This window comes from Taudactylus pleione, unplaced genomic scaffold (genome assembly GCF_031769625.1).
Source record: "Taudactylus pleione unplaced genomic scaffold, aTauple2 ptg000012l, whole genome shotgun sequence".
NCBI lineage: Eukaryota > Metazoa > Chordata > Amphibia > Anura > Myobatrachidae > Taudactylus > Taudactylus pleione.
This window is the reverse complement of record NW_028284415.1, coordinates 17,027,823-17,052,507: the sequence shown is the minus strand read 5'-3', so window position 1 is coordinate 17,052,507 and position 24,685 is coordinate 17,027,823.

Below are 24,685 nucleotides of genomic sequence, written 5' to 3'. Positions count from 1 at the left end.
GGTCCACATTGTTTCTTTTTATTTGTGCATTATTGGGTTATTTGGGTACACCCTTGCACCAGCTGGGAGCTGCTTTTATTGTAGGAGAAGCGCCCGCGATTACATCATAAATATTCTATTTATTACAGAAAAGGAGGCCACCAAGGAGGTAGACACTGGTGGACCTCACTGGAGAGGTAAGTGATGGTAAATAGCGGCAGTGTATTTAGTAAGCATCACTAAATGAAATTTATAGCCGGTAAAGACTTTTAATTATAAATACAGCCCGAAAAAACACATTATGAGGGTGAGAAAAAATGAATGATGTGCTGCACGGAAGTCCTGTAGGAAAAAACTGAAGATCTGCATACCACATCCCAGAAGTGATACAAATTTGTTTAATCTTGCTGCTGCGGACGAATGAATTTCTCATGGCACAACCCAGGCTGGCTTCCTGGTTAAATTTCAGCCAGCACACATCTCCCGTCTTAGGCAGAGTATAAACAGGACCCTGCCTACGGCAGATAGGAAACAGGAAACCATGAAGGATGGCAGCCTGCCAGAGGCCTCCCTTCACAGCTGCTTACACGTACACTCCTTTTATCTGAATGAGAACTGTGAATATCATGTCCTCTCACTCTCTCTATAATCCTGTATTCCATTAAAGCAGTGTTTCCAACGCCAGTCCTCACAGACCCCTGACAGTGCATGTTTTACAGATCTCCTTAGTATCACAGTCAAATAATTAGAGCACTGGGAGATCTGGAAAATATGCACTGTTAGGGGTTCTCAATGACTGGAGCTTGGAAACACTGCATTAAAGCTATACTGTGCATATGGCATAAACAGATTGAAACCCTGAGACAGACCCAGGTTTAGAAGACTTGACCCCTGAACTTTGTGTAAGATGTACAAGCTAGGAGGATATTTATAAAAACTGTGCATAAAAGGTGTAAACTAAAGCAATGAAAATGGCATTTACAGTTTGATAAATTAAGCTGCATATACACGGTACGGTCTGTTCAGTGAATGATGTTGCTGAACAATTTTCCTTGAACTTTCTGTAGTGCAGGACAAACGATGTTGGGTGTACACACAGAAAGGGAATTGGTATGATTTACCTCCGGACCCCTGGCCGGCGGTTCAAATCCCAACAGCAGCAGCCCGACAAGGATGAAAATCCCGATTGTCCTTAAGGAAAGTATTCACTACCCCTATTCTACCCCCTACCTATTCTACACCCTAACCCTAACCCTCCCTTAGGGGTGCCTAACCATAACTTTCACCCCCAGTGCCTAAACCTAACCCCCTCTTCCCCGCCGCCTAAACCTAACCCCCCCTTCCCCGCCGCCTAAACCTAAGTCCTCCCGGGGGGGTGCATAACCTTAAGTCTCCCCCAGGGGTGCCTAACCCTAACCCTTCCTCCCCCTAGCCTAACCCTAACCTCCCGGGGGGGTGCCTAACCCTAAGTCCCCCCCGGGAGCCCTAAACCTAACCCTCCCCCCCCTGCGGCTGTTCACGCTCGGCACCTGACATCACTTCAATCGTGATGCCGGGCTCCGGTCTCCCGGCGTCGGTAAAATGATAGGCGTCTAGATTTAGACACCTGTCATTTAACCCTCGCCGGGATTAAGCAGTCGGGAAGCCGGCTGTTGGGAGTAGGGGCCTGATTCAGAGCCGAACGCTCTGACCAGAGCGCTCGCTCTGAATCAGGGCCCTCCTCCATGAAAATGGAGCGTCCTCCTGGATGCTCGCAAAGCTGTGGGTGACCACCCACAGCTTATGCGAGCATCCATGATGATGGTCGCGATGGTCAAGACCATCGTGACCATCGGGCTTGCGACGAGACCCTGCGGTAGGGTCTCGCTGCCGCAAGCCCTGGAGTGATTTTGGCTCTATCAGAGCCAAAATCACTCCCACTGACATCACTAGTGATGTCAGTGGGGCCAGCTTCAGACGGTAGGCGTTCCCATGGGAACGCCTCCTTCTGGCAGCCACGCCCCCGGCACGCCCACCAAAGGGGGCGTGCTGTCAATCAACATCGACAGCACGCCCCCTTTGGTGCGAGACCCGGAGCGACGGAGAGCCCGTCGCTATCCGGGTCTCGTGCATGCGCATGACGGAGCTCCCTCCGTTGTGCGCATGCGCAGTGGGGCAACATTGACCCTCTTGCGAGCGTCCTGCGCTCGCGAGCGGGTCTGAATGACCCCCTAGGTCCGCCGGCTTCTTGACTGCATAACCACAGAAAGATATCTTTGAAAGATGTCTGTCAGTGAAGTCATCCCGCCACATCTCTGAACATGCAAATTGTGATGAAATCATACAAGTTGGCCTGCATGTGCGGACGACCATAGATATCGTTATCGTCCATGTGAGAACGCACATCATTAGTCTTCGTTGGTCGTTCGCTGCATAAAAATGAACGATATGAACGATTTATCATTGAACGATATAGTTATCGTTAATATCGTTCATAGATATCCTACTGTGTGTACGCACCTTTACTCTCTGTTATAGAATTTAATTAGATGAAATTCCTATTATTGGTATAGTGTATTACCTTCTCCCAGCAGAAAGGCGTCACTGATTTTTATTTTATAAATGGCTTTGACTAGGTTGGGCTTTTTTCCAAATTATGCCTACCTTGCAATACTCTGGTCAGTTTCCCATCAACTGTATTTTAGTTAAATAATTAGTTACATGAACCCTGATATTTAAATGTAGTTTTATATGTTCATTATTTTTTATTTTATTTTTTTAGTGCAAAAAATATATTAGATCATTGGTTTTTCCTAAGGAATGAATTACAGTGAAAGACATGAAACCTGTCCATTTAAGCTCCACTGGTTTGGCTAATGGCCTGTATAGAACTGTAATGTTTCCAGCCCTGTCAGATCAAGCATAAGGTTGCTAGGCTTGTCACATGACATAATCATTACCTCACATGATGTCACAATGCTTACCTCACAAAGCCCTGTTAAGTATAAAATTGAGCTATGTTGAAATTAGCTGCACAGTTTGCTATAGGCACCACAAGCAAGAACTGTTTGATCCAGACATTTTGATGATCTCCTGTGAATAGATACTGTCTATAGTTTCACAAAACAAAGCTAATAGTAACTTTGGGTATATGTACTAAGCCTTGGAAAGAGATAAAGTGGAGAGAGATAAAGTGCCAACCAATCAGCTCTGTACTGCCATTTTTCAAACACATACAGTAAAATGACAGAAGCTGATTGGTTGGCACAATGGGGGACATGTATTACATTTTGGAGAGAGATAAAGTGGAGAGAGATAAGGTACCGACGGAATGGGCGGAATGCATTAAAACAGTTTTTGTGGTCAAAAATGAAAAAATTAAGTTTTCAGAGTTTTGGCTGCTTAATGCATATGCACCAAGCTCCGAAATGTGATACATACACGCGTTACCCAATAGAAGTCTATAGGCTTCTATTAGCACTTCTCCTAGCATCCCCTGCGGCACGTCCATCACCATATGCATGCGCAGAACGACTCCTGGGTACTTCACCAAGATGAGATGGGTTTCGCTCTCCTTGCTCTCCTGTCCCACATACAAGACAAGGGGGATGTACTGTAGTGGAACTATAACTCTTACTGTTATTGAGGCAAAGCAGGAAGCATAATGCAGAGATTTATTAAGATTTCAACCGCCGAGGTTGAAGAAAGAAACTTCCCCTCTCAGGTGATCCATGCAGGACCCACAGCGCATCACCCTAGTGCTGATACTCCGTCTCTTACCTCCAGACCGGCCGCATTGCACATGCGCAAGATCTTGCAAACATTGCGAGATCACCTGCTCAGCCGGACCCCCATGATATGTGAAAAAACTATAAGCCACAAAAGTGCACTTAGCATTTTTAATAACCAGATTGATTTTCTGTCGCTATACAATAGTGATGCAACAGAGAAACTGTTAAATGTTTTCAGATAACATAGAGAAAAGTGATTTTCTCTACATTATCTGCTTTCATGCATACAGATGTTCGTAAGTGTCAAATAGCGCTGGTTATAGTGCATATTACACTTACCACCTCTTCCAACACCTCCCCCTGGGGTTTTCAGGTAGGTGCTTTAGACCCAGAAGGAAATAACTATATGATTAACAGATTGAGCCTAACCCTTTAACATGTTCTTTCTGGCTTTATGTGTTATGGTTACTTGATGTGACTACGGAGGTTGCTCTATAACCAGGGCCTAATTGGCCTGCTGGCACTCCTGGCAAATACCAATGGCCTGATGGGCTGGTCCAGTCTGAATCCTGGCTGAGCAGGTCTTCCTCCTGGCGCACTGCTCGCCCGGGAGTCACGCAAACAGATGCCCCACTTGGAGCACTGGGCAAGGCGGCAGACTGGCCTTCAGCAGCCGTGGTGGCAAGCTCAGTGTGACCTGGGAACACGGCAAGGGACTGGATCCAAGGGGATCTAACCTCTGCCCGGCTGCCCCACTGAGGATGGCGCCAGGTGCCGGGACAGTGGACTCCGGCAACCTGCATCCACAGGGATCCCTGCCAATCCCCATGCCAGCTGGAAGCAGCGCTTGGTGTAGGGACAGTGATGGTGGCTCCACGCCATCGCTGCTCCTCGTGGCTGATGGCGGTGAGCCTGCTTCTGCTTGGATTCAGGCCCCGCCAACCCCCATGCCACCTTTTCAAATTGGTGCCAACCACAAGCCAATCACGGCTTGTAGCCCGGCAGCCAATCGCGGCTCATCACGTCAACTCCCGGTTCCCTTGCGCTGGGTTATAAGAGTCAGTGTAAGGGTTGGGAGCTCAGTCCATCAGCGCAGCATGAGAGGAGAAGACCTCTCAAAAACAAAAGACAGCAGAAGAGGTGGCAGAAGAAGCGGAAGCCCTGAGCTATCTGCGGGCAATGTAGAAGAGCTGACACAGGCCGCAGATAGCCAGGTGAAGAGCGGAGAGCCGCTGCCCGCCAGACCCCAAGCAGCCAGAAGCCCTGAAGTGGTGGGAGATGAGCTACCTCAGGTGAAAACGACAGGAAGTCTGGAAGGATTGGGAGGGCTCCCACCTCCGTTGAAGGCTAAGTGGTGGACGGGGCTTAGCCAAACATTGCTAGGTCGAAGACTATAGGACTGGTAAGTGCCTGACCTCCTTAGACCACCAGGGCTCAGGCCCTAGACCTGTAGGCACATTCAGGCGGTAGGTAGGACCCTGGCAGTAGGGGCATTAGGCCCCCGCAAGGACACAGGGCCGCTAGGGCCCTACACAAAAGAGCATTAGGCCCATAGCCAGGAAGGGCACTAGGCTCATATAGACAGGAAGGGCACTAGGCCCACAGATAAAAAGGGCACTAGGCCCATTGACAGAAAGGGCATTAGGCCTAGTGGAACAGGGGCACTAAGCCCTGGAAAGGCGGGCGCTAGGCCTGAGGTACGATAGAAACGTACCATGGTAGACAGCATAGGGCTTCTTGCACGCAGAGCAGCTAGCCAGGGGAGTAAACCCATGTGAAGGGGGGGGGGCTGTTGCTGTGCTTTATTGCAGGGAGCAATCAGGACCAGTCGCCCATCAAGGAGACAATGGTGCCTTGGTGAGTATAATTTGTATTGTCTGTGGTCTGTGTTGTACATCGTCCCTACCCCTCTCTCTTCGGATTGCACCCTTGTGCTTGCACGCTGGTGTAACCAGTCTGAGGCCAAAAGTGCAAATGATGACCAACCACTGACCCAAGTGGAGGTCATCCAGTTTCAGCCCGTATTTCCTACCATAGGTCTGGTTCCACAATCACACGTCCTGGATCACAGGACCGTACACCAGAATTACTTAAATTATTATTTTTCTTTTTAAGTTTTGGAGAGCCTATCAGTGAGTATAATAACTAAGTCAAATCTAAAATAGAATATTCTATCCTTGACCAATTTTCTAAAATGATTACCGGTAATTTTGTCAGGAAAGTAAACAGGCCCAGACTAGGACTAAAAATAGGCCCTGGCATTTAAAGCACACAGGCAGCATGTGGCTCCTGGCATAGACTCTTCCCCTTACAATTCCTGACTCATACCAATTCGTACAAATATAATTAATATTAGAACAACATACAAGTATACATAATTTTCTGTATTAAAAAAATACACAAAACAGAGCACATCCTGCAAAAGATTCATACATGTGCCATAGTCAGACATTTGTTATTTGGTTGGTTCTGTTAGGTAAAGCTGGCACTTCACTGGTGTAAGTCACAAAAGGGAAGGCATTTTCCCAATTGACCAAGCCCTAGCTTAGCAGTTGTAGAGGATTAGATAGTGTTCACTGTAGGAATTTTTTAGGGCAGAGGCGCTGAACACTTCTGTGCACACCAAAGCAGAGCCATTACTACACATTTTGGTGTCCTGTGTACATAAAGAGCATTGGTGCCGCCATTCACAACTGAAGCATAAAAAAAACAGGTGTGTTCTCGCTGTGAAGGGGCGTGTTCACACAATAGTACCCCCAATTCAATTATGCCACACAGTAATGCCAAAGTAGTGTCCCTTAAAACACATTATGCCACACAGTAATGCCCCTTACAGATTATGCCCACAGTATTACCCCTTAAAACACACTATGCTACACAGTACTGCCCCTTACAACATTAGAACACACAGTAACGTCCCTTACACATTATGCCACATGGTAATGCTTCTTATAACATTAGGCCACACAGTAATGCCTCTACACATTATGTCACACAGTAATGCCCCTTATAACAAAAGGAGGTTGGAGACAAATGAAAGTTATATGATGAATTGTTGGTTATACAGTATGTAGTGTTAAATGCAGCATATTTATTGGTTGCTGACTTCACATATATTCAGTAAATGCTTTCTGTAAGAAACCACTTCAACAGTGAATGACCCTCCAACAGCATCATTTTTGTGGTCTCATTGGAGTTTCACACATTCTTTATAAATAGTTAAAAAAAATTTACCTGTTGATTTGATTTTTTGTTAGGGCTTTGTTGTACCTCCAATAATGAACTTAGCAATGGAGAGACAGCGCCACCGGCATTTCAAACCTGGCAGGTCATAAACCAATCGGAGCACATGGACTGGCAGCCGCTGCTGATTGGCTGTCGGACCCCGAGCACCGTTTGGCTCGCAACCGGCCCCAGATTAAAAATGATGTTGACGCTTTATCTTAAAGGCAGCCGCAACTGGGCCAGCTGTAATTAGCTGGCGGCCAAGCACCAAATACACACTGCTACCCCCCAGGCATCCCCTCCGTGGCATTGCCCTTCTGGCAATTGCCAGAGCTGCCAGATGGGCAATCTTGCCCTGAAAGTAGACTATGGATTATATCACTGAACTAAGAAATGTGAAGATTAGGCTTCCCCTTCTTGAATAGACTCGTTCATCCAAATGGAACAGTTCTATGTGAGTGGCCGTTGACCCACTCCTCCACCTCAAAATTGCCTGCTGTTTGTCTACCACTTTTGTCAATTGTATTTGACTGGGCCTACCTGATATACAGTCAGGTGTATAAATATTGGGACATTGACAGAATTTTCATATTTTGGCCTCTATTCACCACCACAATGGCTTTGAAATGAAACTGCAGGCTTTCAGATTTAATTTGAAGGTAATTACATCCAAATCAGGTGAACGGTGTAGGAATTACAACGGTTTCTATATGTGCCTCCCACTTTTTAAGGGGCCAAAAGTAATGGAACAAACTAAACAATCCTAAATCTAACTTTCACTTTTTAATACTTTGTTGGAAATCCTTTGCAGGCAATTACAGCCTGAAGTCTGGAAAGCGTAGACATCACCAGGCGCTGGGTTTCATCCCTGGTGATGCTCTGCCAGGCCTCTACTGCAAATGTCTTCAGTTCCTGCTTGCTCTTGGGGCATTTTCCCTTCAGTTTTGTCTTCATCAAGTGAAATGCATGCTCAATCGGATTCAGGTCAGGGGATTGACTTGGCCATTGCATAACATTCCACTTTTTAGCCTTAAAAATGTCTTTGGTTGCTTTTGCAGTATGCTTCAGATCATTGTCCATCTGCACTGTGAAGCGCCATCCAATGAGTTCTGAAGCATTTGACTGAATATGAGCATGTAATATTGCCCAAAATACTTCAGAATTCATTCTGCTGCTTTTGTCAGCAGTCACATCATCAATAAATACAAGGGAACCAGTTCCATTTGCAGCCATACATGCCCACGCCATGACACTACCACCACCATGCTTCACTGATGAGGTGGTATGTTTTGGATCATGAGCAGTTCCTTTCCTTCTCCATACTCTTCTCTTCCCATCACTCTGGTACAAATTGATCTTTGTCTCATCTGTCCATAGGATGTTGTTCCAGAACTGTAATGGCTTTTTTAGATGTTGTTTGGCAAACTCTAATCTGGTCTTCTTGTTTTTGTGGCTCACCAATGGTTTACATCTTGTGGTGAACCCTCTATATTCACTCTTGTGAAGTCTTCTCTTGATTGTTGACTTTGACACATATACACCTACTTCCTGGAGAGTGTTCTTGATTTAGCCAACTGTTGTGAAGGGGTTTTTCTTCACCAGGGAAATAATTCTTCTGTCATCCACCACAGTTGTTTTCCGTGGTCTTCCGGGTCTGTTGGTGTTGCTGAGCTCTCCGCAGGGCCGGCCGGCCCTTTACGCCGACTAAGCATGTGCGTAGGGCACCAGCCAGCAGAGGGCGCTCAATCACTCCTCCTGCCGCCACACTCCTTCCTGTCCCGTCGTTCCCCCGCGCCACACTCCTTCCCCCTCCCTCCGTGACACACTCACTCCCCCCCTCCGTGCCACACTCTCTCCCGTGGCCGCCCCAGGGAGTCTCAATTTCCCGGGAGCCCGCTGAGATTTTACCAGCCGGCGCCTGGCTCCCCTCAGCGGCAGCCGGAGCTCACTCCTGAGCTCCGGCTAGGCTTCCCCCATGGGCACTATGTGAGAGACGTTATGCGTCTCTCCCATAGTAACGAGGAGCGGCGGACAGCAGCGTACACAGGATCGGGGCTTAAGGTAAGTAAACTTTTTTTTGTTTTACTCGGCTCTATTACCGGGGACACTACTACCGGGGCTACTGGGGGCACTACTACAGGGGCTACTGGGGGCACTACTACTGGGGGCACTACTACAGGGGCTACTGGGGGCACTACTACTGGGGGTACTACTACAGGGGCTACTGGGGGCACTACTACAGGGGCTACTGGAGGCACTACTACAGGGGCTACTGGGGGCACTACTACAGGGGCTTCTGGGGACACTACTACTGGGGGCACTACTACAGGGGCTATGGGGGGCACTACTACAAGGGCTTCTGGGTACACTACTACTGGGGGCACTACTACAGGGGCTACTGGGGGCACTACAAGTGGGGTACTACTACAGGGGCTGCTGGGGGCACTACTACAGGGGCTGCTGGGGGCACTACTACAGGGGCTTTTGGGGGCACTAGAACAGGGGCTGTTGGGGGCACTAGAACAGGGGCTGCTGGGAGCACTTTTACAGGGGCTGCTGGGGGCACTTTTACAGGGGCTACTGGGGGCACTACTGCAGGGGTTACTGGGGGCACTACTACACAGGCTACTGGGGGCACTATTACAGGGGCTACTGGGGGAATTATCACAGGGGCAATACTACTGGGGGCATTACTACTGGGAGCAATATTACAGGGGCACTACTACTGGGGGCAATTTTACAGGGGGCATTACTACTGGGGGCAATTTTACAGGGGCCTCTATTACAGGGAGCATTGCTACTGGGGACTCTATTACAGGGAGCATTACTACTGGGGCCACTACTAATGGGGGCATTGCAGAAGGGGCACCACTACTGACGGCACTGCAGAAGGGGTACCACAGCTGTGGGCATTATGTATAAAAGCCACTACTGCGCTAGGCATTGTAGGCACTACTACTGTGGGCATTGTGTATAAGGGGCACTACTACTGTTGGCATTGTGTATAAGGGGCACTAATGTTGGCATTGTGTAAAAGGGGCACTACTGTGTGTCAGAACATAAATAAGAGATACTTCTATTTGGTGTAATGTGAATCAGGGGCACTGTGCGGCGTAATGTGAATAAGATTGTGCTACTGTGTGGTGTAGTTTGAATTGGGGATACTATTGTGTCACCACACCCCTTTCTTTTGAGACCTTTCCTTTAGCATGCCTCCCAACCATCCCTATTTTGGTGACAAAGTGTTTGAGATGGAGGGGTAAATGGTGAATAGATGACATGTGCATGCATGCGGCATCTATTCACTGGAGAAAGGGACTGGGAGCATGCCCAGCAGCTCCAAGATCACTGGGCATGTACCAAGCATGATTGGCGCTCGTGATTATGGCTTTTCCCATGAGACCACACCCCTTTAGTTTGTCGGGTGCACTCACCTTCAGAGTGTGCAAATTCAGCAAGGGGGCGCCAAAATGTATCTTCGCTTACCAAAAATATTAGGCTCGGGCCGGCCCTGGCTCTCCGGTGCGTTCTTTCTTTTTAAGAATGTTCCAAACAGTTGATTTGGCCACACCTAGGGGCCTATTCATTAAACGCAAAAATTTAATGGAGATAATTAGCTTTAGAACTCTCATGGAGTTCTAGTTAATTATAGGTGGAATTCATCATTCCATCTCTCCATAAGTATCTATTCCGAAAAGCTGTCATTTTTGCGATGACAGCTTTTCGGGAAATAGATACTTTTCCCTGCCTACACTACCTTATCGCATCTGGAAACAGTGCTGCGCATGCGCTGTTACATCTGTAAAACCAGCTCATGCGCATTACTGCCTACAGATGCGTTAAGTTTCGTAACCCCCCCGACCCCCCCACCCCCCTCTCCCCTCCGCTCACCTTCCCCCCCCCCCCGACTTACCTGTCCGCGCAGCAGCCTCCGGCTCCGTCCTGCTGGTCTGTCATGTGGTTTCCCAGCAGACCACATGACAGACTAGAAAAAAAAAATTTTTTTTTTCTTCTTCTAAACTTTCTTGTGCTCTGTTGGGGAGCACACATGTCCGACCAGCCTCCGGAGCCTGAGGACGGAGTAGAGCGCCGGAGGGACTCGTCGGGGGAACTGCACACGCTGATACAGGTAAGTGGATTCTACTATTCGCCACCTCACAGTGGCGAATAGTAACTGCATCAAATTTCGAAAATTTATAATTTTCGGAATTTGATGAATACCATAATTTCCACATCCCCATACTAATGTATGGGGAGTGTGGAAATTAACGCAGGGGAACTTAGCAAGGAGATATCTGTGATATCTCCTGTGTTAAGTCTGTTCATGAATACCAAAATAACGTTATTTAAGGAAAATGTCCTTAAAAACGTTATTTTAGTTTTGATGAATAGGCCCCCTAATGTTTTTGCTATCTCTCTGATGGGTTTGTTTTGATTTTGCAGCCTAATGATGGCTTGCTTCACTGATAGTAACAGCTCTATGGATCTCATATTGAGAGTCGACAGCAACTGATTCCAAATGCAAATATCACACCTAGAATCAACTCCAGACCTTTTACCTGCTTAATTGATAATGATCTAATGAGGGAATAGCCCACACCTGTCCATGAAATAGCTTTTGAGTTGATAGTCCCAAAACTTTTGGCCCCTTAAAAAGTGGGAGGCACATATAGAAACCGTTGTAATTCCTACACCGTTCACCTGATTTGGATGTAATTACCCTCAAATTAAATCTGAAAGTCTGCAGTTAAAGCACATCTTGTTTGTCTCATTTCAAAGCCATTGTGGTGGTGAATAGAGGCCAAAATATGAAAATTCTGTCAATGTCCCAATATTTATGCACCTGACTGTATATCACCTTATGTTTGGCTGCTAATTAGCCATACTAGTCACTACAATCGGGGCTGTAGAGAGCAGACGACAGGCCCGGGGACTGTAGGGGGTGTGATCAAAGAGGTGATACAAAAAAAATTAATAAAATATTACCCTCAGTCAGGGGCAGATTCAGGGAGAGTTGGGCAGTCCGATCACCCCCCGCCCCTTGCACAGCAGGCAGAGAGAGACTCAGTAGCAGCCTCCTTGGACCGTCCACAGCCCAGTACACAGCAATGTATGCTGGGCTGGGCAGCAGGCGCGTAACTACCCTGGGTGCAGGGGGTGCGGTTGCTATGGGGCCCGCAGCACCTCTGGGGCCCACCTCCCCCAGTAAACTGCTCACCTCAGCGGCAGTAATGTTGTTGCCTGGACATGCTGGAAAGTGTCCTCCCCGCTCTGTGATTGGCTGGTCACATTCCTGGCAGAGGCTACCTGCTCTCTGGCTGGCTGTGTGCAGTGGAGTGCAGCAAGAGGCTGCCCTGTTCTGTGATTGGCTGGTCATGTTGCAAGAAAATGCCCCTTTGGCCTGTGGTTGGTTGCGCTGTACCACGTGTGGCGTGTTCTGTGTGCGGCGATGACGGCGGAATGGCCGGAGATCCAGCGGGTGGAGCAGGAAAGGTCGCTGGACCTGGTGCTGCAGGCGGTGGATGAGTGCCTCTGGCTGTGCGGGGGACAACTACTGGCCGGCCTCCTCTCCCTCCTCAACTACCTGGAGTTGAGCGGCTGCGCAGAGCTGCGGGAGGTGCCAGGCGGCCAGGGCCTCCTCTTCTACCTGTAGAGTCTTATCCTCTGCCGGAAGGCGCTGCTGAGCCCCCTCCCCCCCCAGTTTGTGGCAGCTACTCGGTATGCGGAAGCTGGACCTGTCCCAGAACCAGCTGGAGGAGCTGCTGACACAAGTGAGTCATCTGCTCAAGCTTTGCAGCCTGAAAGTTGGCTGTGCTCAACCTGTCATTGAACCTGGTGGGGCAACGGGGTGCCTAGCTAGACCTATGGGGGCCCCACGGAAATTTTGCTATGGGGACCCTATACCTCTGGTTACGCCCCTGCTGGGCAGGGAGACTGTTGTCGCTGACAGATAAGAAGCATTACGGGTGGCGAGCAGACCCGGGCCCCTCTAACAAGGTCAATTAATTAGTACCCTCTCCCCCCCTCTCAGCGCCCTTGACTAAAATTATATGCACAAGATGCGGGTGAAACCAAGTAACGGTAAATGCATCACATTTTGTGGGAAATGAGGGTGCTTAAGGTGAAAGCTATGACTGGCCTGTTTATAGTAGCTAATCTACTGGTGCCACTGATGCTATTGCAAGAAGTTTAGTGATGATCTTAAATTTGGTGGAAAGTGATATTATTTATGTATATCAAAAAGTTAGTATGTAAAAAAAACAAATGCACAAGTTTTCATGCTGGGGTTTAATAAAATAAAAGTAATTTTTTATAAAATATTCCCTTTCAACATTTTATGTATGATCTTTGGTATATATATATATATATGACCCCAAAATATTCTACACAAGCTCCCCTACCCCCCACTCCAAACACAGACACACTTTTTTTTTAAATTGTCCCCTTATGCTAAAGATTATGGGCAGGGGCGTAGCCAGGAGTTTGTGGGCCCCATGACAATGTTTTGAAGAGGTCCCTGTCCCAATGCTTCAAGAGAGACAACTCTCCGCAGCAGTTAATTTTTTGCCCTATAATAGTTCCCTAGCTAATTTTCTGAACCGTAGTAGTTCCCTAGTTAATGTTATCCCCCATAGTAGTACCCTAGTTTAGCTTATGTCACATTGTATAGGACTGCCAGGACTCATTATGCGACACAGTATCCCCAATTCACATTATGACATAGTGTCCCCAGTTCACATTATGCCACATTACAGTGCCCCATTTTCATATTGCCACACTATAGTGCCTCCAGTTCATATTGTGCCACATTACAGTGTCCTGTACTTTAAATAATGACATATTGCAGTGACACCAGTTCAAATTACGCCACTCTATAGTGCTTCCAGTTCATATCGTTCCACAGTATAGTGCCCTCCAGTTCATATTATACCACATTACAATTAGCAGGTCAGATTATGACACATTACAGTGCCCTCCAGTTCATATTATGCCACATTACAGTGCCTAGTTCATATTATGCCACATTACAGTGCCTAGTTCAAATGATGCCACATTACAGTGCCCTCTTACCATTATAACCTCAACTAGACACACCTCTCACTGAAAATGGAATGTCGCCCCATTCAGGCTGGGAAACAGGTTGGACCCAATTGTTTAGCAGGCAAACCTGATAAATTATTATCCAACTATATAACCTGGGTCAGGGCCCCCTAAGCCTCTGGGCTCCATAGCAATGGCGCCACCTGCATCCACTATAGCTATGCCCATGATAATGGGGTAAATGTAATAGCCTCACAATGCAGACATCGGCAAGTTCCTAGCGAGTCTGATGTTTTAAAGGGGAAATCATTTAAAAGGTAAAACCAGGTTAGTCATGCCTTTTAAATATTTAGCCCATTAAAACATCAGGCAGACTCTTCGGGAACTTGCATCTTGTAAGCTATTACATTTACCCCCAAGTCTCCAAATCATAGTATGGAGGGTCCAATGCACAGTGCACTGCAGAATGTCAAGACAAGAAAAGATGCCCCCTCATTTTTGCAAGGTCCTGTTTCCCTCAATGTGCTTACTGTCCATGGATTACTGACATCTGACATGCTTTGCGACAACAGAAAGGCGTCTTTGTGAAATCTTTGGCAGAGGCATTACAGTCCCACAGACCAACTGAATGTCAACTGCTCGGTGCTTCACAAAACTGCGCTCTACTCCAATGTGTGCAGGCCGGATCAGCTCTTTCATCTTCTGCAGCCAGATTGATTTTTTTACTTTTCTTTTTTTTTTTTTTGAAATTAAAACCTTGGAGAATCTTTGTTGAAAAGAATAAAGGGCCTATCTATCATTAACTATTTGCAGCACATTCCCCAAAAACACACATTTTTTGGGGATAACCACAATTAATTAGTGTCCCCTGGCTGTATTATGGAGGGACCTCAGCAGATATTACCGATATCTCCATTTCCTACAGCAGCCACAACCCCATAGGTTTCTATTGGGGATGCAATCCTGTCAGTTTTACCAAGCTCCAGAATGTGAAGCATTCCGGTGGTTGGTCCCCTCAGCTTACACCATTGAAAGTCGTACTGCTGCAGCCGGAATCGGTATGTAATGCCGGCTGTCAGGATGCCTCCTGTCAAAAACCCGACAGTAGCATCCTGATGGTTGGTATCCCGAAAGGAGTCTGGTAAGTATACTTACCCTCCCCTCTTCTCCCCCTAACCCTCCCTTTATGTAGCCTAACCCTAAACCTCCCCACCCTGCACCCTAACCCTCCCCGTTAGTGCCTAAACCTAAGTTTCCCCCCTTCGTGCCTAAACCTAACCCTCCCCCCTTAGTGCCTAACCCTAACCCCCACCCAGTGGTGCCTAACCCTGGCCCCTTGGGCAAAACCTAATGCTAACCCCGCTATGCTGCCTAAACCTAACCCCTCCCCCGCACGGTTAACACTAAGGGTGCCCCGGACTTACCTCGTACGGGCTGGTGTACTTCGGCATTCTGGCATTGGGATTAAGATAGGCGTCGGTATTTCGACGCCTATCTTAAGTCCCTTGTCACTCTCGGCCGCCGGTCTCATAACTACATCCCGCTGCAGCCTAATGGCTACACACTGCAAAAAGTACTCCCCCCCAGCAATGACTGCGGTGCAGGCATAGTCTAGGAACATGCACGTGTAGTATCCCTGGCACAGAAGTGAAGAGACCACTTCCGCGGTCACTTCACTCTAAGCACATCAGAGAGATTATTATTATCATTTATTTATATGGCGCCACAAGTGTTCCGCAGCGCCTTACAAAGTACATAAACAAATTGTAGACAAGCGACTTACAGAACAATACCATACAGGACCAGGACATGGATAATATATATTGCTACATTAGCGACCATAACACCCAGATAAGCAACAGAGCATAAGCAACCAAGTGTTAGGTGCCCTAGTGGTGAGTAAGAAGTAGATGAAACTAAAGTAGGGAGAAGCACAAGAGGGTAGAGGGCTCTGCTCATAAGAGCTTACATTCTAAAAGGGATGGGCTCCTTTCCTCTGGGCCATAGTGGTGTATTTCTCTCCGTTTCCCACTTGTATCGGGTACCTGACCAAAGGGCCACGACCTGCTTGTTGGGAGCATCTAAACCCATATCCCGCTTGGTGGGGTCACTGGTGAACACCTTCTGGCAGGTTAGACTCCGCGCCTTTGGTCAGGTCTCGCCAACACCCGATACTTGTGGATGAGGAGAACTTATATTCAGGCCCCTCGTCTCTGATTTCTTCCTCAACCCAGGACCGCAGCTTTCAACCCCTCAGAAGGGGATTCCTTGGAGCCGAATGTGAAAGTTTGCACAGGCTCAATGGAAGCTACTGGGTCCCAGGGTGCTGGAGCATTGCAAGACCTTGCCTCACACATGGACAATCAGGAGGTTGCGTAACATCAGGTGGGACAATACCTTCAAGAACTTTTGAGCCAGTTAATGTCTATACAGGTCACATTACTTCCTCCTCCCGCTATGGTAGCTCCTTCCAATCCTTCAGTTCCTCCTCCGGCTTCTGGTAACCCAAAACCTCGTCTTCAGCTGGCATCTCCTGAGCACATTGATGGTAACACTAAGCGAGGTTTCGTTAACCAGTGACAAATTCAGTTTGAGTGCCTGCCACAAAACTTCCCTACATCAAGATCTTTGGTGACCTATGTTATCTCTCTCCTGACGGGAACTGCATTGGATTGGGTTTCCGCATTATGGGAACAGGCAGATCCTCTGGTGTCCAACTATGAAAATTTTATTTCTGCTTTCAAGAGAATCTTTGATGAGCCGGGTCGCACTGCCTCAGCCTCCTCTGGTCTCCTTTGAGTCTGACAAGGGACCCGTACTGTAGGACAATTTCAAACGATTTCCTCCTGCTGCCTTCCTTCATGGTATTTCCAAGAAAATGAAAGATGAATTAGCCTCTCGGGATCTTCCTGCATCTTTCACAGAAATAATTTCTTTGTGTATAAAAATTGATTTACGCTATAGAGAGCAATTGGCAAGTAGAGGTCGAGAGGACCGCTTCTGGGACTATCTTTTTCCAGAGGCACGTTCGCCTTCCCCTGTTACAAGTAAGGAAGAGCCCATGCAAGTCTACAAGTCTCGGTTAATGGTGGCTGAACGTATCAATCGGTTTCAGAATAAGCTCTGTCTTTACTGTGCAGCCCCGGATCATATCCTCAAAACTTGTTTTCTTGTTGCAGGAATGCCAGACCCTAACTGGTCCTAGGGGTGTCCATTTGGGGGTGATAGTCAAGCCATCCTTTTTGATGGATAGTCTCTTATCAGTGATCATTTCCCACAAGTCAAGGACAAAAGAGGTGAAAGCCTTGATTGATTCAGGTGCTGCTGGAAATTTCATTTCTGAGTCTCTGGCTGAGACCTTGGGTATACCGCTCACTCCTTTACCAAACAAAATTGATATCTCTGGTGTAGATGGCAATATTATTTCTGGAGACACTATCTCATCAATTACACTTCCAGTCTCTCTTCAAATTGAATTTCTTCACCATGAAGAACTGGAACTTCAATTGAATCCAAAAACCTCCTATGAGTTAGTCTTAGGTCTGCCATGGCTTAAAAGACACAATCCCACACTGAACTCGGTTACTATTCAAATCCTAGCTTGGGGTCCTGCTTGCTTTCATTGATGTCTGACCCATGTACTTCCGGTGCATATCCATCAAGTTACAAGTAAGCCTCTCCTTGATCAATCAAGTGTCCTCTCAGACTCCTGTTTACCTGCACCTTATCAAGATTTTTCTGATGTTTTTAATGAACAAGCAGCGGACCAGCTACCTTCCCATCGCTCCTTGGATTGTGGAATTGATCTCCTCCCTGGAAAAATGCCACCCTGGGGTCGTATTACCCATTGTCTGTCCCAGAGACTGCGACAGTGTCCGAATACATCAAAGAAAACCTGGCTAAGGGCTTCATCAGACCATCCTCCTCTCCTGCTGGAGCCGGGTTCTTTTTTGTTGAAAAGAAGGACGAAGAGCTCAGACCCTGTATAGACTACCGTGGTCTCAATTTGATCACCATCAGGAACCGATACCCGCTTTCACTTATCTCTGAACTTTTCGATAAAGTTTGTGGTGCCCACCTTTTCACCAAGTTGGACCTCCAAGGCGCTTACAATTTAATTCGCATTAAAGCTGGAGATGAATGGAAGACTTCATTCAACACCAGGGATGGTCATATTTGGTCAAGCTGTTCAGGTTATTCAATGCACCAGCAATATTTCTGGGGTACGTGAACGAGATCTTCAGGGACATCCTTTACAAATTTGTTGTGGTCTACCTAGATGACATCTTAATAATTTCCAATGACCTACAGACCCACCGACTTCATGTCAGAGAGGTCCTTACTCACATTTGAGCTCACTATCTGTACGGGAAGATCTACAAATGCCTCTTTGAATGATCCTCCCTGCCTTTTTTGGGGCACATTATTTATCTCCAACTTCTCCACCTTAGTTGCTCCCATCACAGCTCTCACAAAAATAGGAGCCAATCCTTCTCATCTATAGCAGTGGAAGCCTTTCAACATCTGAAGACTGCCTTTTCCATCGCCCCACTCTTTCGTCAACCACAATTGGAAAATTCCTTAATCTTGGAAGTGGATGCCTCTTATGCAGGAGCAGGGGCTGTACTGTCTCAGACTGCAGAAGATGGGAAAATGCATCCCGCTGGCTTCTTTTCTCGAAAGTTTCCTCTGGTTGAAAATAACTATTCCATCGTGATCAAGAGTTTTTGGCTGTACGCTTGGCACCCGAAGAGTGGAGACACCTTTTGGAAGGCACGAAGTTTCCCATTACAATCATCACAGACCACAAGAACCTGGTCTCTCCAGTCTTCCCACCGACTAAGGGCCGTATTCAATTAGTTTTGCACCCGCTATACTTTTATACATGCCGCACTTTTCGCTTACATCACGTGTTTTGCATGTGGAAAAGTATCTGGCTCACTCCCGCTATTCGCCGTATTGAATTAGAAAGCACGCAAAATCTGCACCTGGCGAAACTGAAACAGGCAACTAGTCCTGTCAAAAATGGGGAACTCAGCCTGACCCCCCCCAAAAGATGCACCAACATTGGGATTCACTATAGATGCCCCCGATTAGCCCTAATGAAGGTATTTGGGGTGGTTAAGTTGTGACAATTGGTGCCAATTAGCGCATTAACAGAAGTGGTGAAGAATAGCATTAAGCAGTATTTTTATGTGAAAATAACTACTTCCAGTAAATTTGGGGTACTTGAAAATGGGTGCTAGCATATTTTTAAGATGCTAAAGTGAAGTTTTAAAACACGTTGAAAATCCACCTGCCGCAAGCACCTGCAAACAAAAAAACACCTGCCACAACTATGTACTTTTTCGCCCCCAAAATGAAAGTACTTTTTTAGGGGGTTCTAAAGTACTTTTTTATTTTTTTTGACACAGTTTATCTTTGGGGGACTGTCCCAAGGGTGCAGGGAGGTTTCCCGAAGTTTGCACCCCAAAACTGCAATTCTGCACTTTTTTCGACCTGCCATTCATAGGCGAACTTTTCCGCTGATTACAATGCATTGACTTTTCGTGTAAGCGAAAAGTCTTTGGAATTGAATACGGCGGAAACTTTCCGCCTGGAAAAATGACGTGATCCGCAATACTTTTCTGCGGATTCTGACTTTTTGCCTCTAATTGAATACGGCCCTAAATGCTAGACAAGCTCGTTGGTCCTTTTTTTCTTTCAAGATTCAATTTTAAACTTCAGTTTCGCCCTGGAGTCCTGAATAAAAAGGCTGATGCTCTTTCCCAATCTTTTCTGTTTCCACAAGAGGAAGAGGAGCAACCTCAAATTCGCTCAATCCTGGATCCTCTCGTTTTCACATCCACCCGACTCCGGTCTCCTCCACCAGGTAGAATCTTTGTCGTACCATCACTGCGGAAAAAATTGCTGACATGGGCTCATGCTTCTCTTTTTTCTGGACATTCAGGTATTCTGAAAATTTTCAAGCTCCTGCAGCGATCCTACTGGTGGTCTTCCACGAAAAAAGATATCCGAGACTTCATTGTGTCTTGTTCCAAATGTGCCCAACATAAAGTTCCTTGCAGTAAGATTACTGGACAGTTACATCCTCCTCCCATTCCTAATGCTCCTTGGACTCATCTCTCCATGGATTTTATCTTTGAATTGCCGCCATCCAAAGGGCATGACACCATTTGGGTCATCGTTGACCGGTTCTCGAAGATGGCTCACTTTGTCCCCTTAGTCGGTCTTCCTTTGGCACCACAGTTAGCCAAAATTTTCATTCATGATGGTTTCAGGCTGCACGGTCTTCCAAAAGAGATAGGGCCTCATTCAGAGTCTCTCGTTAGGGCACGCTCGCTTGCTGGGAGCGATAATCGCACATCTGCGCATGCGTATAATTCGCAGTGCGCGCGCAAGTCATTTGTTACGATCTGATTTTGCTAGCTCGCAAGCCACTTTCAGGCTTTGAGTGACAGATAGTGCCATTTGTGGGTGGTAACAGGGGAGTGGTTGTACGAACGCAGGCGTGTCTGGCCGCCAAAACGGCGTTTAAAGGGCGTGCATAATTAGCAAAGTAGCGTCATCGCACACGTGACTTGGTTGTTTTTTAGCCTGAACTGCTCGCAGTGCTTGGGGTAGGTTAAGTCAACCCCAAGTGCTTCGAGCAGCTCCGATGGCCCTCGATGTTCACGATTAATCAGACTCTTCCCAGAGATGACGTGTGCTGCGAGTGACAGGTGGGAGGTTTTACAGTCCAGCGTACGCTAACTGCTGTCGTTCACTAAGACATAGAGGGCGTCCTTACAGCACAAAGAGAGATCGCTTGATTTGCATACCCGGACCCTTTTTGCAAGCGACCGATCGCATCTTGCGAGAGACTCTGAATGAGGGTCATAGTGTCTGATCGAGGAGTTCAATTTGTGGCTAAGTTTTGAAAGGTTCTTTGTGTTTCTTGCGGAGTTAAGTTGAAGTTTTCATCGGCCTATCATCCCCAAACTAATGGCCAAACCGAGAGGGTGAACCAGGAACTGGAGACTTTTCTCAGACTCTTCATTTCCTCTTCACAGGATGACTGGCTTGATTTCTTACCTTGGGCGTAATTCTCTCATAACTTCAGATACAATTCCTCTTCAAATATGTGAACCAGTTATTCACCTGATGGACACATTGTATTATATAGTATCAGTATTTTATATCAATGAAAGTTTGCTACGCTGCAAATCTGTGTCCAGATCCTGCAGCGTTGTGTATTCAACTTGTATATAAATATATTACATGTGTCCACAGGGTTAGATCCCCGCATATAGTTACAGTCTGAAACCTACGTATGACTCAGAGGCTTCTATTCACATATGCCACTCAAATACTCTCCAATCCACTATTATGGGATCACTTTATCTGTAAAGAAATCACATTTATAGTGTATCTCGCTTTGACCGGCGGCTAATTGGGAAACGCCGACATGTGTTTCAACAGTGGGCTGCTTTATCAAGGCTGATACTGATCCCATAGCAACCAATCAGATATTAGCTATTAGCTTTTAGAAGGTGCTAGATAAATGTTAAGTAAATCTGATTGGTGCTATGGGCAACATCTCCACTTCTAAAAAAACCCACACCTTAGTAAATATACCCCTAAGGATACAATTATAACAGCAATTAAGAAAATTATTACAGCTAACATCAGATCATAGACCTTAATGTATCATTCAGAGACTCAGTGGTGGGCTGGGCCGGGGGGCAGGGTGCCATGTGCCCCCCGGGCCGCAGCGTCATGCGGGCAGCGGGCCGGTGCAGTCTGTGTCACTGTGACACAGACTGCACCGCGTGTGTAGCACTGACCGGACGGAGTTCGGTCAGCGCTACACTGACAAACACACAGCCGCCGGCTCCGGCAGCTGTGTGTTTGTTTAGATCAGCAGCCAATGAGAGTCTGTCAGACTCTCATTAGCTGCTGCTGCTGCGCCCACTGCGGGAGCCTCTCCATCTTGCGGCTCCCGCAGTGGGCAATGGGAGAGACGTCATGATGTCATATGACATCTCTCCCATAATGCAGAGCGACCCGGCCCAGGAGGACAGACGGAGGAGCAGATGGCTGCGGCGGGAGCGGGGATTCAGGCAAGTGTTTTTTTTTTTTGTTTTTTTTTTTATATTATGTGTGTCTTGGGGGGGGTCGGGCACTACAAAGGGGGGGACTAGTACTACTGGGGGCATTACAAGGGGGGAGGGGGACTACTACTACTGGGGGCACTATAAGGGGACTACTACTACTACTACTGGGGGCACTACAAGAGGGGTGGGTGACTATTACTACTGGGGACACTACAAGGGGGGACTACTACTACTGGGGGCACTACAAGGGGGAGGGGACTACTACTACTGGGGACTACTACTACTGGGGGCACTATAAGGGGACTACTACTACTACTACTGGGGGCACTACAAGGGGGGTGGGGGACTACTACTACTGGGGACTACTACTACTGGGGACACTACAAGGGGGGTGGGGGACTACTACTACTGGGGGCACTACAAGGGGGAGGGGACTACTACTGCTGGGGACTACTAGTACTGGGGGCACTATAAGGGAACTACTACTACTACTACTACTACTACTACTACTGAGGCACTACAAGGGGGGTGGGGGACTACTACTATTGGGGACTACTACTGGGGACACTACAAGGGGGGGACTACTACTACTGGGGACACTACAAAGGGGGGACTGGGGGCACTACACAGGGGACTACTACTACTGGGGGCACTATAAGGGGACTACTACTACTACTACTGGGGCACTACAAGGGGGGTGAGGGACTACTACTACTGGGGACTACTACTGGGGACACCACAAGGGGGGGAACTACTACTAATGGGGGCACTACAAAGGGGGGGACTACTACTACTGGGGGCACTGCAAAGGGGGGGACTACTACTACTGGGGGCACTACAAAGGGGGGGACTACTACTACTGGGGGTACTACAAGGGGGGGACTACTACTGGGGGCACTACTGGAGGCCTGCATAAGGGTGTTCTCTCCTGTGGCACACGGGGGCACTGCATATGGGCACTACGACAGGGGGCTGCCCTAATCTTTATTTTTACCTTACATTAATCCCATATGGACCCGCCTCCTCCCTGGAACACTTGAGGGGGGGTGCCGTAGCACGCATATTCTTCGGACACCCTGGCTACACGCTACTCCTCTGCCAGGGCCGCCTGCATGCATATGCCCCCCAGGCTAAAAGTTGCCAGCCAGCCCCTGCAGAGACTTATGATACAAATATAACAAATGACTAACAAGTTTTTTTTTTATTTTTATAAAAGTTACCACCGCACACATTGCATTGGCACACATGCACATTGAATAATAACAGACTAAGTAAACCTTATATAACAGAGGATAACATCCATGGAAATGTTCATATAGTATGTTTGAATCTGTTAATTTATCTTACACTAAGGGGTAATTGCTAAGTGTCGGGGTCACGTCCGCTTCGGTCTATGTAGCATCCCAACACTTGGCAAAACCAAAAAAAGCATCTCTGCTGCTCTTGACAGAGCCTGGTCACTCTCTACATAAATAAATGAAGAAATGAAAGGGGACGTGCTGATTGGTCATAGCTGGAACACTGGGCCTGATTCAGAGCCGGATGCTATTTGCGCTCGCTCGTACAGAAAAAGGGGCCGGATATTTAAATAGAGCGCTCGCTCTATGCGGTCTGTTGACGCCTCTATGTCTGAACGAGCGAACGAAACATGCGCTCGCTATTTTTAAAAAAACGTCCCCTGGCCGCTCGCATCCTATGTCATCTCCGCTATTTATTAGATTAATCGAGTACATCAAAAGGTGTATGAACTGCTCGCAGTGCTTGTGGTAGAAACAACCAAGTGACGTGGTCGATGACGCTGCTTTGTTAATTATGCACACCCTTAAAACGCCCGTTTTGACCGTTTGGCACGCCTGCATTCGGATCTCCACTCCCCGTTTTCAAGCACCTTCCCCTGTTACCACCCACAAACGCCTCATTCTGTCACTCAAATTAGCAGGCATTCGCTATTTTGCGAGCACACAATTTCTGACCGCATTGTATGGTTCGCGCATGCGTATTACAACCCATACGCATGCGCAGTTGTGCGAACATCGCTCGCAGCGAACGAGCGGCCGCTTACGAGCGGCTCTGAATCAGGCCCACTGTTCTAAAGGTCATTTTTCCATCGGTTTTGCCTTTAGTATATGGTCAGTTTGCAAAAGCAATGGAAAAACAACAGAAATGCAAAACTCGGCCCTTAGTAAATATACATCTAAGAATCTATGGGTCTGCCTGCAGAACATCACATATATTTCTATCTTTATCACGTCAAATAAAGATTCTGTTTTTTCAGACAACATGTAAGGCTTATATGAGCATCAAGACTGCCTGTCACTGTAGCAATGATTGGCCACAGGCACATCTCAGATAGCAGTGCCCTAAAGGAAAATTGGGAAAATGTGAATTTGTATAAACCCAAATATATTTGGTACAGTATATTATTTCCACGGGATGTAGTTAATTTACCGGCGGCCGGGATTCCTGATGTTAGAATCCCATCCCAGGACTAAACATAGGCGTTGAAAACCCGACGCCTATCATTAGCCCAATGATGGAATCCGACAGCCGGCATCCTGAATGAAGATAACCGGGGACAGATTAGGGTTAGCTGCAGGGGGGGTGGGGGGGTAGGTTTAGGGACCCCCGGGGGAG